Source organism: Scyliorhinus canicula, chromosome 10 (assembly GCF_902713615.1).
Source record: "Scyliorhinus canicula chromosome 10, sScyCan1.1, whole genome shotgun sequence".
Taxonomy (NCBI): Eukaryota; Metazoa; Chordata; class Chondrichthyes; order Carcharhiniformes; family Scyliorhinidae; genus Scyliorhinus; species Scyliorhinus canicula.
This window is the reverse complement of record NC_052155.1, coordinates 168,514,531-168,527,872: the sequence shown is the minus strand read 5'-3', so window position 1 is coordinate 168,527,872 and position 13,342 is coordinate 168,514,531. Positions and strand designations below refer to the sequence as shown.

Genomic DNA, 13,342 nt, shown 5'->3' with positions numbered 1-13,342 from the left:
AAACTACCCTGTCCTGTATCCCCCTAGGCGGTAAGAGTGGGAAGGTTGAGACCTGCCTGTGTAGGAAATCTCGCACCTGCAGGTAACGAAACTCATTTTCACTGTCAATTCAAATTTCTCCTCCAGCTTCCTCAGGCTGGGGAAGCTCCCCTCTATAAGCAGATCCCCCAACCTCTCAATCCCTGCTCTTTGCCATCTCCGAAACCCTCCATCCAGCCTCCCCGGGGCAAACCGATGATTATTGCAGACCAGACCGATGCTCCCTCTGTTCCCACATGCTTCCTCCATTGCCCACAGACTATCAGGGCCGCCACCACCACGGGGCTGGTGGAGTACCGTGCCGGCGGGAACGGCAGAGGCGCAGTTACCAACGCCCCCAAACTGGTGCCCTTACAAGATGCCGCCTCTACTCGCTCCCACTTCGACCATACAAAGCCAGTGATTATCTTATTGACCCGTTTAAAGAAGGTCCGTGGAATAAAAATGGGGTCACTGAAACACAAACAGGAATCTTGGGAGGACCGTCATTTTCAATGCCTGTACCCTCCCAGCCAGTGATAACGGGAGCATGTCTCACCTTCGGAAATCTTCCTTCATTTGATCTATTAGTCGGGTCCAATTTAACTTATGTAGCCGTTCCCATTCCCATGCCACCTGGATGCCAAAGTACCGAAAGCTACCCCCTACCACTCTAAACGGCAGCTCCCCCAGTCACCTCTCCTGCCCCCTTGCCTGAATCGCGAACATCTCAATTTATAACCCGAAAACCGGCCAAATTCCTCCAGAATCCTCATGATTTCTTCCATCCCCTCTGCTGGGTCCGATACATACAGGAGCAGGTCATCTGCGTAAAGCGAGATTCTGTGTTCCACTCCCCCTCGGACCAGCCCCTTCCAGCCCTTGAGTCTCTCAGCGCAATTGCCAGCGGCTCTATGGCCAGCGCAATCAGCAGTGGGGAGATGGGATATCCCTGCCTCATCCCCCGGTGCAGCCTAAAATATCCCGATGTCGACCTGTTTGTCTGTACACTCGCCACGGGAGCCTGATACAGCAGCCTAACCCAGTCGATCAAGCCCCTACCAAATCCAAACCGCCCCAGCACCTCCCACAGATAGGTCCATTCCACCCAATCAAATGCCTTCTCTGCGACCACTACCTCCACGTCCCTACGCTCTGGGGGCATCATAATCACATTCAGCAACCTTCTTACGTTGGCCGCCAACTGTCTACCCTTAACAAATCCCGTCTGGTCCTCCCCAATCACGTCCAGAACACAGCCTTCAATTCTAGAGGACAAGATTTTGGCCAGGCGTCCACATTTAATAAGGAGATAGGTCTGTAGGACCCACGTAGCTCCGGGTCCTTCTCCCGCTTCAAGATCAGTGAGATCGTGAGATCGTGACCTGTGACATCATCTGGGAATCCCCCTTCTCTCCCTTACCTCATTAAATGTCCTCATCAGCAGCGACCCCAGTATGCCAGAGAACGTTTTATAAAACTCCACTGGGTACCCGTCCGGTCCCGGGGCTTTACCCGACTGCATGGCCTTCAGCCCTTCTGCTACTTCTCCCATTCCGTTTGGGGCCTCCAGCCCTTCTACCAACCCTTCATCCACCTTCGGGAACCTCAGCCTCCCTAAGAATTGCCTTATCCCCTCCGTCCCAGCTGGGGGTTCCGACTCATACAGACTGCTATAAAACTCCTTAAACGTCTTATTAACCCCTGCTGAATCTCCGACCAAGTTCCCATCCCTTCCCGTACTTTCCCGATCTCCCTGGCTGCCTCCCTCTTTCCAAGCTACTGTGCAAGCATTCTGCTGGCCTTCTCTCCATATTCATAAATTCCCCCCCTCGCCCTCCTCAGCTGCTCCACAGCCTTCCCTGTAGTTAACAAGCCAAACTCCGCCTGTAGCCTCCACTGTTCCCTTAAAAGCCCTGCCTCTGGGGTCTCCACATAACTCCTGTCGACCTGCAATATCTCTTTTATCAGTTGGTGCGTCTTTGCACTGTCTGCCTTCTCCCTATGGGCCGGTATTGAGATCAGCTCCCCTCTGACCTCCGCCTTCAGCTCCTCTCAGACTATTGCAGCTGAGACTTCCCCTGTGTCATTAACTTCCAGACAGTTCTGGATACATTTCCTCACCCACCCGCACACCTCCTCATCCACTAACAGTCCGACATCCAATCTCCAGTGCGGACGTTGGCCACACTCCTTGCTCACCTGTAGATCCACCCAGTGCGGGGCATGATCCGAGATCGTGATCGCTGAATACTCAGTGTCCACTACCGCCGTCAGTAAAGCCGAGTTCAGGATAACAACATCAATCCGCAAGTACACTTTATGCATGTGTGAATAGAAGAACTCCTTCACTCTCGGCCCCCCAAATTTCCATGGGTCCACTCCCCCCCCCCCCACCCCCCATCTGCTCCATGAACCCCATTAGCTCCTTCGCCATTGCTGGTACCCTGCATGTCCTTGAGCTCGACCGGTCTAGCCTTGGGTCAATGACTATGACTATGTTGAAGTCCCTCCCCCTCCCATGACCAACTTATGCGAATCCAGGTCCGGGATCTTCCCCAACATCATCTTTATGAACTCCACATCATCCCAGTTTGGCGCGTACACATTCACGAGCACCACCGGCAGCCCTTCCAGCTTCCCACTAACCATAATGTATCGGCTTCCCACATCCGCAACTATTCTTCCTGCCTCGAATGACACTTGCTTATTATTCAGGATCACGACCCCTCTAGTACTAGAGTCCAGCCCCGAGTGAAATACCTGTCGGACCCATCCCTTCCTTAATCTAATCTGATCGGTTACCCTAAGGTGCGTCTCCTGCAACATTGCCACGTTCGCCTTCAATCCCCTCAAATGCGTGAACATGCGTGCTCTCTTAACCGGCCCATTTAGCCTTCTAATGTTCCATGTGATCAGCCTGCTGGAGGGCTTCTTGCCCTCGCCCCCACCCTCCGCCAATCAGCCATCACCTTTCTTGGCCCAGTCTCCAGCTCGCGCCCTGCGCATCTGCAGGCCCGCCCCCAGGCAGCCTCAGTCCCCGACCTCCCTTTTGTCCCCCAGCAAAAGTCCCCCTACCATCAGCAGAACAGTTCCCCCCCCCGCAATAACAGCACTATGCAAGCCGCCCCCTTCAACAAGCATGACATCTGCTCACCCCCCACTGCGCTTCCGTTAGCCAGCCCGCCCAGCTAGCTTGGTAGCCCCCGCCATGGAGCCAGACATTTTCCCACCTATTGTTTCCCCCCCTCCCCCGCTCACCCACACATATGCAAAAGAAAACAATCCCAGGTCAGTTGACCGAAAGAAACACAAAGAAAAGCAAAAAACCCCACATTGAAAATTCACACCTCCGTCCTCCATCAGTAAAATGCAAACTTTGACTCACACAAATATGCGGCAGCCCCAAGATCAATACAGAAGGCATTACAAATATAGTCCAAAAGCAAAAACTTTCTTCACATGAACGCTGCTTCAACCCAGGCCTTCTCTGTTCGCCTATTTCTTCTCACTCCTGGTCCGCCTCTCCATGCACTGATGTAGGATTCCTCCTCACAAATTACGTCCACCATCAATTTTCCGAGTAAAATCCGAGAAAAAAATCGGGGACAAGGTCCAAAGGTCTGACTCGAGCGGGAGCCACCAAAAGTGCGACCTAATCCTTCATGGCCGCCAACGGAAGTCCCCTCTGTTATTTTCAGGGGCTCGGGATAAAGGTTTGGGTTGTGAACCCCCTACTGAGTCAGCCTCGCATGGATTTGTGTGGCTTGGGAACATTTCAAAAGGCGTTCACGATAGGTCAGAGGGGTTGCAAGCTAATTGGGTATCCTGTTCTAGAATCGGAAACTTTGATGCTGGATGATAATTTAGGTATGTTTTTAACGCAGTGATTGATGGTAGGGCTTTGTTCGTAGAATCATAGAATCATAAAATCATAGAATAACTACAGTGCGCAAGGAGGCCATTCGGCCCATGGAGTTAAGAAACAGCAAAGGGTAGCGCACATTAGTTGCAGTCACTTACAGGCCACCTAATAGTAATGGTAATGTCGGGCATGGTATTAATCAGGAGATGAGAGAAGCATATAGCACGGGCAATACAGTAATCATGGGTGACTTCAATCTGCACATAGACTGGTTAAACACTTTCAAACATAATGGTGGAGGCTGTGGGAGACGGATTTCTGGAGTGTGTTCGGGATAGGTTTCGAGAGCAGTATGTTGAGGAGCCAACTAGATCTCAGATCACGTAATTAAAAAGGGCCAATTAATAATCGAGTTGCAAAAAAACCTTTACGGAAGAGTGAACACGATATTATAGAATGTTACGTCGGCCGGAATTCCCCAGCAGTCGCAACCCTGCCATGGATATCCCGGTGGTATGGGTTGCCTCGATGGGAATTTCCATTGACAGCGGCAGGAGCAGAGAATCCGGCCACCAGTGAACAGTGCGTCACGTTCCGCTGCCGAGAAGCACGTGGCTGGGAGGCCGGAGAATCCCGCCCATTATATTTGAAAGTGAGAAGGTTCAGTGTGAAGCCAAAGTGTTAAAATTGAATAAAGAAAATTATGAAAGCATGAGGTACAAATTGACAGAGATTGATTGGGATGACACATTGAAAGGTATGGCTGTGTTTCAGCAATGGGCAGTCTTCAAACAACTATACATTCCTTCAACATGAAAAACCACCAAAAGACAGCCAACCATGGCTGACCAAGCAAGTTAAGGGGCTGGATTCTCCGCCGGTGGGATGCTCCATTCAGCCGGCATCCCGGAGGTTTCCCGACGGCGTGGGGCTGCCCGACAATGGGTAACCCCATTGACCAGCTGGCATATCGGAGCATCCCACCGGCGGGGTGAAATAGAAATGTGGCGCGGCGGAGAATCCAGCCCAAGGACTGTGTAAGATTAAAAGGCTTATAAAGTTGCCAGAAATAGGAGCAAACCTGAGGATTGGGAGGTTTTTAGAATACAGCAAAGGAAGGCTAAGAAACTGATAAAGAAAGGTGTGGTGATGTGCATCATTGTAAATACACAAGGGGTTAATGTAAATACATGTAGACTAGCTAGACACTAGAGGGAGCACCAGAGACATCACACACACCACACACACACTCAACCAATAGATCAGTTAGATAGGACACGACCAATGGACATTCACGATACACACAGAGGTGACACGACCACAGGAGGGCATTACACCAACTCATATATAAAGGACACCACACACTTGATCTGCCTCTTTCCAGTGGAGACAGTCAGTGAGTACAGACACAGGGTTGATTCGATATCATTCCCATCACGTGGATTGTAGCAGTCTGGTTAGTCAGTCTGAGGAGCTATAGTAGGATTAACAGTAGTGTCGAACCCAAGTTATAGAAGTGTATATAGTTTAATAAACGTGTTGAAGTTATCTCCACATCTGATCCTTCCTTTGTCGAGTGCACCACAAGGAAGCCGCTTATGCTACACCTAGAGCATAACAAGACATGGTACTACAGGAGTGACTGTTTCAATCCATATAGTTACAACTCAGAATACAGTGATAACCAGCAACAGCAGCCAGGCAAGATGTTCGGGATTCCGATTCCACACCAGCTCAGGTACCAAGGCAATCTCAGTGCAAACTGGCGTTGGTTCAGGCAGAGATTCGAGATCTGCCTGGTAGCAGCCGCCTTCAAGACGTGGCTGATGCAGAGAAAATAAAGCTTCTCCTCACCATCGCGGATCCAGAAGCAGCTGAAATCTTCCAGATCTTCAAATACTCAAAGGGGCAAAACAAGAGCGATTTCCAGGCAGTCCTGAAAAAATTCCAAGAATTCTGCGAGGAGAACACAAAAAAAACGGTAAAAGAAGCAGCAAAACTCACCATGAGGTAGGCTTGCAGAAGAAATTGGCAGTTTTGAATTGCAGCCATCTTGGTAAAGGTGCTGCACATGCGCAGTGGAGAAAAAGGCCCCCAGTAAAGGAACAGCGATCTGAGCATGCTCAGTTGCTTCCTACAACCTATGTCACATGCGTCATGACGTCAGACCCCCCAAGCCACGCCCACTTAAAGGGGAAATGTCACAAAACGCGAAAAAAAAAATCTTAAAGCCGTAAAACAAGATTCTTTCACCTGGAATGACAGCACAATGCCTGAAATTCAACCAGTAGCTGAAAGTAACCTCCGCAGTACCCTGCAACAAGCAGTTAGCACCGCCCAAAGAGATGATTCAGTCCTTGAATACAATCACACCGACCTTTATTACTTCTCTGGACATCGCGAGCCCAATGCCAGCTCCGACACAAACAGTGATGATATGGTCCTAGAAGACTACGACTCAGATGAACCTTTCACCTTGGGAGGCTACCCCAGTACCAAATCCGAACCACAACTAGACGTGTTGTAAATTCAAGACTCTGAAGACGAGTTCTTCGCACTTGAGGATCTTCAGCCCAGCATCTACGACATCCCGACTCGTGAGTGCAGGATGATGCTGCGGCCTGAAACCAAGAGACAGAAACCAAGGTACAAGCCCACAGAGAGCGGTCTGCTGCCACACAAACCGTGGTCCACACACCGCTAAGGGTTCCCGATGCTACGAAAGAAGACACGCAAGACTCCAAACCGCAGTCCTTGTCTGAACAAAAAATGACTCCAGTGTCACAAGCCTCCACAGCGAGCTCGTGGACAGACTCCACGATTGCAGAAACGCAAGACTCCAGAGTACAGTCCTTGCACGAACAGGAAGTGACTCCTGTGTCACACGCCTCCACAGCGAGCTCATGGACAGACTCCACGATAGAAGAAACGCAAGACTCCAGAGCGCAGTCCTTGCACACAAAAGACGTGACTCCAGTGTCACCAGCCTCCGCGGCGAGCTCGTGGACAGACTCCACGATAGAAGTAACGCTAGACTCCAACGCGCAGTCCTTGCAGGCACAAGACCATGAGGGTCTAGCAACCTCCTCTGGCCAACTAGCAGCAGATGATGCATGTCTGCCATGCTCAAGCAAACAGCAAGAAGACCATGATGGTCTATCATGCTCCAGTGCAAAACAACAGCGAGACAATGACGGTCCACCCACATTGTTTGCGCCACCAGATGAAGACTCTGACAATTTACCCAACCCAAGTGAACAGCAAGCAGTTACTGAGGCTCTACCCACGGTATGCGAGACGAGTGACGACAGCACCCCACTTCCCGTGCAAGATGTGCAAAGTGACAGACCTCAGCTAGTGTGCACAGAGGCACTCGACGATCACTGTGAGACAACTGGTGACTCCGGTGACACCACGATACTTCCAACCTCACTCGCTCAAGCTTCTTCACAAGCAAATGCATTCCTGAATGTTTTGACTCCAGACGGGGAGCATCGACAAACCAACACTGACTCAGGTGAAACAGACCAGACTCCAGATGGGGAGCAACCACAAGCCAAAGCTGATTCAAGTAAGCTGGACTTGACAACAGACAGGGAGTGCCGCAAACTCAGTGACGGCACGCTCAAGGTGACAGCAGATGCCACAATGCACACTGACACGAGTAACTGTGTGACGGACTCGTATGAACCGCAGAGTGTGGTCCTTGAGTGCAGCCAGGGCCGGCCCAAGGTACCGGCAACTCGGGCAGTCGCCCGGGGCGCCATGTGCTAGGGGGCGCCAAAGACTCGGGTCCCGCGCATGCGCAGTTGGGCTGGTGCCAACCAGCGCATGTGCGGTGGCCACCCTCCCCCAGGGCGGCCCCCCCCCCTCCGTCAGCCCCCGACCGCCCCTCGGCCCCGCCCGCCACCTCGGCCCGACCCGCCCCCCCCCCCCGCCGCCTCGGCCCGACCCGCCCCCCCCCGCCGCCTCGGCCCAACCCGCCCCCCCCCCGCCGCCTCGGCCCGACCCCCCCCCCCCCCCCCCGCCGCCTCGGCCCGACCCGCCCCCCCCCCGCCGCCGCCTCGGCCCGACCCGCCCCCCCCGCCGCCTCGGCCCGACCCGCCCCCCCCCGCCGCCTCGGCCCGACCCGTCCCCCCCGCCGCCGCCTCGGCCCGACCCGCCCCCCCCCCCCCGCCGCCTCGGCCCGACCTGCCCCCCCCCCGCCGCCTCGGCCCAACCCCCCCCCCGCCGCCTCGGCCCGACCCGCCCCCCCCCCCCCCCCCCCCCCGCCGCCGCCTCGGCCCGACCCGCCCCCCCTCAGCCCCGCCCCCCCACCCCTCGGCCCTGCCCCCCACCCCTCGGCCCCCCCCCCGGCTCCACCCCCCCCCCCCGGCTCCGCCCCCCCCCCCGGCTCCGCCCCCCGGCTCCGGCCCCCCCCCCCCGGCTCCGCCCCCCCCCCGAAGCGCGCTGGAGTTCAGCTTGCCCGGGGCGCCAGCAACCCTAGGGCCGGCACTGAGTGCAGCGAACACAACATCACGACATCTGAATACCATATATAAGACAATGACACAACGCGTACCAACGACAAAGACTACACCAATGGAACTACGACTGGTACGACATGGTACAACTCTGCCCATGAGAGACACTGTTACTGCTCAGCTCAGTACATACCATGGCTGGAAGATGCATCTTCCTAATTCACGTGTGCTGCACTACCAACAGGCAACCTGGCTTTCAGGACAGATGCCATTCAACATCACTATCACAAACATCGGAAGAAAAAAAAGACTCCAAATCAGACAACAAAGTGATTTGAACACTTCTTGGTTCCTTATGCACAGGGACACTGATCCGTTCACAAGGACATGCCACCGTCGGCAATGTACTGGAATGGTTGAGGATTGGTTAAGAGGCAGAAAGCAGCGGGTAGGACTAAATGGGTCATTCTCGCATTGGCAGGGTGTGGCGAGTGGGGTACTGCAAAGACCAGTACTTGGGCTCTAACTGTTCATAATATATATCAATGATTTGGATGTGGGGACCAAATGTAATATTTCCACGTTTGTGGATGATACAAAGCTAGGCAGGAATGTGTGCCGTGAGATGAGGAGAAATTGCTTTACACAGAGTGTTGTAAATGTTTGGAATTATCTACCCCAGAGGGCTGTGGAAGCTCAGTCATTGAGTATGTTTAAAGCAGAGATTGATAGATTTCTGATTCACAATAACATAAAGGGCCATGTGGTTAAAGTGTAAAAGGCATTGAAATGCCCAATCAGCGATGATCAAAATGAATGACTGAGCAAGCTCGACGGGCTGAATGGCATCTTCCTATTCCTATGTTCCTGTGATAGCACACCTCAGCTTGATTTTTGTTTCTATATTAGGAATCACACCCCGGTCACCACTTCAGCATTACACCCCTAATCTGAAGTTGGTGACTAACGCTGACAAGTTTTATTCTGGGCGCCAGCTATTTTCCCATGCCTCACTAGAACATATATTCTGATTGGGATTTTCCAGATCCACCCGCTGTGGGACTGGAAATTCTCAGCCCAAGTCAACTGACCTTTGGCTGGTCCGTCGGTTTTTCCCTCCCACCCGTAGGCTTTACCGGAAAACCATAGTCTCTTTATGTGTGATCCTAGTCAATAAACGTTACTGGGCTATATAACAACGGGGATCTTTATAGACTAAGTCAACGATGTTTCCCTTCACATCTGTGCGATGCACGTTTACCAGCAATGGCTAAGAGTATCAGGAACAAGGAGACTGGTTTATTTTTTCTCTTGTCACTGGGAAAGCACTACCATTGCAGTTTCAATGATTTTATACAGTCACTGATAAATTCCAAAGGGAATCATGGAGAAACGTAATTGACGAGAGTGTGGTTAAAATGTCCATGTACTCAATATCAACTACATTGCCTTAAACCTATCTCTGTGTTCCTATATCAGATAACACAAACACTATTTGCCTTCAACAACCCTGCACTGGCTTTTTTTTTATTAACTGCAATTTTCAAATACCAATTACTTTCGCCCCAAATTAAAGGAGCGGATTTTGGTGGATTTGGAAAGGCTCCACGGACCTTATAAAACGTACCTAGATGAGGAAGTCCATCTTCTTTATTTGATATATCCAATTTTTACCAGCCGGGGAAAGAGATAGTGAAATCTCACAGCCTGAAAACCAAAACAGAGCAGGGTCATTTGTCTTGTTGTTGAACTCAAATACACCCGATTTTGACTGGTGCAATGCCTCAAGCTGCAGTGTGGGAGTCATAAATTGATGGAGTACACGTAAATGCTCATGAAGAGTGGGTAGGATTTGTTGGCCATGATTTGAAGTTTCATAAATGTCCTGATTTTATGAAAAGATAGGCTGCAAATGTTAATGGGAGTTAACCTCTGCTGGACTGATTTGATTAACAGGCCATCAACTATAAGTTAGTAAAAACATTAGCATGCATTCATGTAGTTTTAGTAGGGTTTTTTGTTGGCATTTCCCCAAGGGTTATTATTATGTCATTATGAATACTTGGCTGAGTTTCAAAAGCTTCAGTTACCTCAGCAAAAGATTCTGAATTCACCATTTGACTGTCAGTTTAAGAATCATAGAATATACTCACTACAGTGGAGAAGGAGGCCGTTTGACCCATCAAGTCTGCAGCAACCCACTAAAAGAGCACCCTATCTAGGCCCATGCCCCCACTCTATCCCTGTAACCCAGTAACCCCACTTAATCTTTTGGACACGAAGGGTCAATTTAGCAAGGGCAATCCACCTAACCTGCACACCTTTGGACTGTGGGAGGAAGCCAGAGAACCTGGAGGAAATCCATGTAGACACGGGGAGAAAGTGCAGACTCCACACAGTCACCCAAGGTCAGAATTGAACCTAGGTCCCTGGAGCTGTATTAGATGTTTCAAAGTTTATTTTTTCTCAACTCCATATGGCCCCTGAGCTTTGTCCATGCTTTATACTGTCTGAGTGACTAGGGAGGTGCCATGGGAACTATGAGAGAGGCAAGAGTTGGCATTGAGTTGGCATGGGGGTGTTGATGGAGGGCCTGTGGGTGGTTGTGGGTATGAGTAGGCATTCAGTTGGCATAGAGGGTATGAGGGACCATGGAGGGGGTTGAGGAGATGTGATAAATGAGAGCTGAAGAGTCTAATAACTTGTAAAACAACTAGAATGAAGTTCCAGAGAATGGAGATGTGTCTTCTATCAGGCCCACCTCGGAACTCACTTGCCCCCATGGTCGCCTACACTCGGCTTCTGGGGGTTGGAGGATGAGAAGATTGTGGCCAGATTCTCCTCAAATACCGCCCCCTATTTCCCTCAGTAACCTACAAAGCATGGCCCCCTTGGACTGGATGGCTTTTCTGCTTTGAACCCTGCCACCATTGCTCATCCTTCCTGATCACCTATTCTTACGTAACCCATTTTCTCCGCTATTTCCTGTCCTGATGCATTGACAGAATCCTTTTCATCAGTAAGAATAGGTTATCTTACTGCAGGCCCTTCGTCCCTCCAAGCCTGCGCTGACCATGCTGCCCGTCTAAACTAAAATCTTCTACACTTCCGGGGTCCGTATCCCCCGATTCCCATCCCATTCATGTATTTGTCAAGATGCCCCTTAAATGTCACTATCATCCCTGCTTCCACCACCTCCTCTGGCAGCGAGTTCCAGGCACCCACTACCCTCTGTGTCAAATATTTGCCTTGTACATCTCCTCTAAACCTTGCCCTTTGCACCTTAAACCTACGCCCCTTTATAATTGACCCCTCTATCCTGGGAAAAAGTCTGACTATCCACCCTGTCTAGGCCCCTCATAATTTTGTAGACAGATGTAAAGTATAATACTCTAAATTTGGTACCCTGAGCAGATTGCACCTGATGATGATGTTAAGTTCTGTTTCCAAGGCACATAGGAGATTGTTGACCCAATATTTTTCTATTGTTACCCTCCAAGGCACTATTCTTCCCCACTTACTGGCATTTCCCGGAGCTGTCATGAATGACATGGTGGTAGGCTCCAGGAAATGTCTGTAAACGCCCACCATGGTGAAAGACAGACTTATAGCGGCCTCCCTTAATCTCAGTAAGACTGCGATTGAGATCTTTTGCAGTGCCTCAGACCCTTTATGGTCTGTTGCCAGTTCATCGACAGTAGCAGTTGCACGCGCAAGACCCAAGATTATTGTATTTTTCCCTCTTTCACCTGTCTGTCTGACTCTTAAATAAAACAAGTTCCACAGGTAACAACACAGGATGTCCAAGTGCACAATACAGAACTGTCCAGAATCTGACACTCAAAACTCATAAGAATGCAGCAACACAAGGCTGGCTTCATATCTGAACTCTATAGATGGGCTATGATTTGTCTGGGGGTTAAAATCATTCAACCTCATGGTAATCATCAAATTTAAGTTAAAGCACATAAATCCCAAAGACAGCTCCTTTTGACCTGAACAAAAGTCAGGGTTTGACAGACGTCGTACCTGCCCAGTGAAGGAATAATGATGCACTGTTTATCAAACAGCAGAGAAAATTCACTTTTTGCTTCTCAATACAGCTAAAATACCAAAGGACTGGATGAAGATGGACTATTCTGTGCCAAGTCTATCCCCCACAAATATAAACGAGATATGACTGCGCGTGCTATCCTCAGCAAAATTTTGTTAATAGCTGCACTACAGGAGTTCATTTGCTGAAGGAAACCCTCCATGTTGATGGAGTGACACAAGGCAGATTCTCCCATCTGACGAATAGGTCCTGCGGCGGGAATGGGAACGTGGAGCGTTTCCCGCTGCCGAGGCCGGTGGGAAAACACACCAAATCATCCGGCCCCCGACCTCATTAATTATGCATCTGGATGTTTTCTACCATATGCCATGACCTGTTGGTGCATAGACCGCCTTCCTATCTGGGCGCCGTCTTAAAAAGGCATCCGACATCGCTGACCCACTATGTGAGAAAGTACGTGGTCCTCCTGAAAACGAAGATAGGTCCACCGTGAGCACCCTGATACCAAATGATGGACTTCCTGAGAAAGATGATGGAACTCCAGGAACATTCTGAGGCTGGAAGATGGACCCCCTCCAGGACACCGGATTTCAAAATTCCACCTATAGGTCCCCCCCCCCCCCCCCCCTCTCCCCCCCCCCCCCCCCCCCCCCCCCCTGTCGACCCAATGCTGTGTGGTGTTCCAGGGTCCAGAGTTGCTGGCGACGTCCATCCTAAACTCTGGATGCAGGTCCAGGCATTATCCAGATGAGTCCTGAAATCTGCGTGCCACATCATTCCAGATGTATTTCCTTCATCCACATTTCATTAGCAGGATGCAGGTGAGTTTCACACCGTTCTGCAGCGTGTTTCCCGATCCACTATGGTGGGCACCAACAGAGGATCCCGCTGTAAATTCATACTGGTGCAAAACCAATATCTTGGGGCTCCTACCGAATTCTT

The 13,342-nt window shown here is 50.9% G+C and overlaps 1 protein-coding gene and 1 long non-coding RNA gene across 3 annotated transcripts in view; one reads left to right on the top strand and one right to left on the bottom strand.

The window, feature by feature from the left end:
• Nucleotides 1-13,342, top strand: part of LOC119972756 (coiled-coil domain-containing protein 102A-like) — a 568,320-nt gene that overhangs the window by 281,213 nt on the left and 273,765 nt on the right. The window lies entirely within an intron of this gene.
• LOC119972757 overlaps nt 1-13,342 on the bottom strand; it is a 90,170-nt gene that overhangs the window by 63,770 nt on the left and 13,058 nt on the right. Inside the window, exon 2 of the long non-coding RNA XR_005462148.1 lies at nt 9,974-10,053. This is a non-coding gene — a long non-coding RNA (uncharacterized LOC119972757). The remainder of the gene's footprint in view (nt 1-9,973; nt 10,054-13,342) is intronic.